This window comes from Arabidopsis lyrata (assembly GCF_000004255.2).
Source record: "Arabidopsis lyrata subsp. lyrata unplaced genomic scaffold ARALYscaffold_27, whole genome shotgun sequence".
In the NCBI taxonomy this organism is placed as follows: Eukaryota; Viridiplantae; Streptophyta; class Magnoliopsida; order Brassicales; family Brassicaceae; genus Arabidopsis; species Arabidopsis lyrata.
In genome coordinates this window covers 76783-79363 of record NW_003302530.1, presented here as the reverse complement: position 1 = coordinate 79363, position 2581 = coordinate 76783, and the positions used below count along the sequence as shown (strand labels likewise).

The following is a 2581-nucleotide window of genomic DNA, read 5'->3' as shown; positions in this document are numbered from 1 at the left end:
TCCGACTTCCTAGAACCTAGGACCCAAAATCAATTAAAACCAAAAAAAAAAAGAAGAAGAAAGAACTTGTAATTCACAGAAGAAAAAAAACTTTGAAACACGAATTTTTCGGTTGTGCAAATATCAAAAGCCTCTTCAAAACGAAAAAAAAAAAAACCAAAAGAAAAAACGAAAACATTATAATAGTGAAATTTAGAAATCCTAGAAATCAAGAGGATTTGAAGAATTCTTACAGTAATAATCGCTACAAATCTTCCTCAATCTTGAATGATTACAATCGAGAGAAATATGCGAAACAAAGAAAAAACTTATAATAGTGAAATCTAAAAACCCTAGAAATCAAGAGAATTGGAAGATTATTGCTTCAAATCATCTTCCGTCATAAAATATCGATCGAGAGAAATATGCTAATTAGAGAAAGAAGAAGCAAAACAAAATCTGAGAAAATTATGAGTCTCTCTGGTAAGCTGTGTAGATGGAAGCAAAGAAAATCAGTAAATTTATAAGGGTCTATAATGTAAGGAGCAGAAACATGAAAGTATATATGATTACATGTCTATTCATTCGTAATAAATATTACCTAGAGATTCCGAGATTGAAGATCTCCTTAGCAGTTTTCACCTTATTCTTAAACTCCCATGTGCAAAGCATAAGCTATGTAGTAGACAGCATGTGTCTTATCAATCTCATTGACCTCCAAAAACTTGTAAATCACTTTCGCATCAGCGCAATGCTCCGCCTTCAAAAACACAAAAATTATGAGTAACATTGACAAAAAAAAAATTATTTCGTTATGTAGTGCATGGTAAAAAATTATTTTACATCAGATCCGATGAGAGACAACTATCAATAATTAAACCAACACAAATTATAAAATTGTAAGTAATTTACAAAGAGACATAAGAGAAGCGCTAACTAAAATTAAAGAGGACTCACGATTGATGTAAAAAGTTTGTTAATGAATTTAATGAAGAGGCATGTCTTCATCAACTCGTTCATTCAATCTCTTGATAGAAACTCCCATGAGCGGTTACCTAAAACATAATTCACACGATACAAATCAGCAAAACAATAACAATCTTGATAATTCATAGACCAAGATAATAACAATACAAATATAACCTCAAGAAAAGGTAAAAAATAATAACGCAAAATAAATCGATCCATAAAAGAACCAAAGCAACAAAAAAAAAAGCTATAATATCAAAACGATATGTTTAGGCTAACGAATCTGAGTTCTAATGGTGTGGTTGCGGCTCTATATTTATAGTTTAATATCTAGGGCACACCGTCATAATTATCTCTAAAAATTTATTTTTTAAAATTGGAAAATTTCTTGATAAAAATATTCGTAATATATTTTAGTATCTATCTTAAATTTTTATAAAAATTAAAAAACGAAATATTCTATATTTTAATATTTAAAAACGAAATATTCTATATTTTAATATTAAAAAACGGAATATTCCATATTTTAATAAAATTCACACGATTTTATTGTTTTACCCTCACCAAAAAATAGAAAACTGGATTTGATAGTGTATTCATTAAGGGTGATTAAGACTAATCATCTCAAAACACGATTAGACTTATATACCCCTAATAATTAAGAACAAAAAATTTCGTATCGAGGGTGTTTAGGACATTAGTATAGAGATCAACACACGATTAGACTTATATACCCCTAATTACGAAGAAGAAGAAATTTCGAGAAGAACAATTCATTAAGGGTGTTTAGGACAAATCATTCCAACTTTTAACCACAGGCCTCCAATGCCCTAACTTTGAATATGGTGCGTTTCTACTTCTCAAATAATTATTGTAGAGATAGATAATAATAGATAATTATAAATTAATGTGATAATCCATCTAAAACATGTAATATGCGATAAATAATTTAAGCATTTATAATTAAGTACCTTTGTTATTGGACATGTATAAATTTTAAAAGATCCAATAAACTGTAAATAACTAATTTTAGTTCGGCCGATTGAATTTTTTTTTTTAAATTGTTTTTTTTGTTTGGCCAAATTTTTAGTTAGCCCATATCGTTGAAATTTTTTTGTTTGAGAATGAGAGGAACATTTAATCAGCCATATAAACCTATAAAATAACACAGTACGTTGTTTGTATGTTTAAGAGTGTTATCAAACTACATATATTTAGTAGAGTAGGAATTTAATATTACAGAAAAGAATAAGTTCAACAGTTTAATAGATACGCTAAGAGCAAATAATATTCTTTTACAATTGAAAATCCAAATTAAATCCACTGGTAAGTACAATGGATTGTCAGATATTCTCTCTTTCAGACTTCTCTATGGATGCTTCATTTGAATCATCTTTCCTTAACACATTGTTAAGATATTGACGACCAGCAAACACATTCTCTCTTTCAGAGGTCTCTATGGATGCTTCATTTGAATCATCTTTCCTTAACACATTGTTAAGATATTGACGACCAGCAAACTCGCTTATTAGATGGTTACACAAAATTTATTAGTATGAGCAAATGAGGTAAACTGGTACATGAAAATAATTATTTAATTAAGGGGCTGTTCGTTTCTCCATTCAGTGAGCAA

General features: G+C 28.8%; 1 long non-coding RNA gene across 1 annotated transcript; it reads right to left on the bottom strand.

The window, feature by feature from the left end:
• Positions 1 to 483: 483 nt before the first annotated feature.
• On the bottom strand, positions 484 to 1364 carry LOC110226764. Its single transcript, XR_002330687.1, has 2 exons — positions 937 to 1364; positions 484 to 739 (listed from the first exon to the last, which is right to left on the bottom strand). It is a non-coding gene; the product is annotated as an uncharacterized LOC110226764 (long non-coding RNA).
• Positions 1365 to 2581: the final 1217 nt, after the last annotated feature.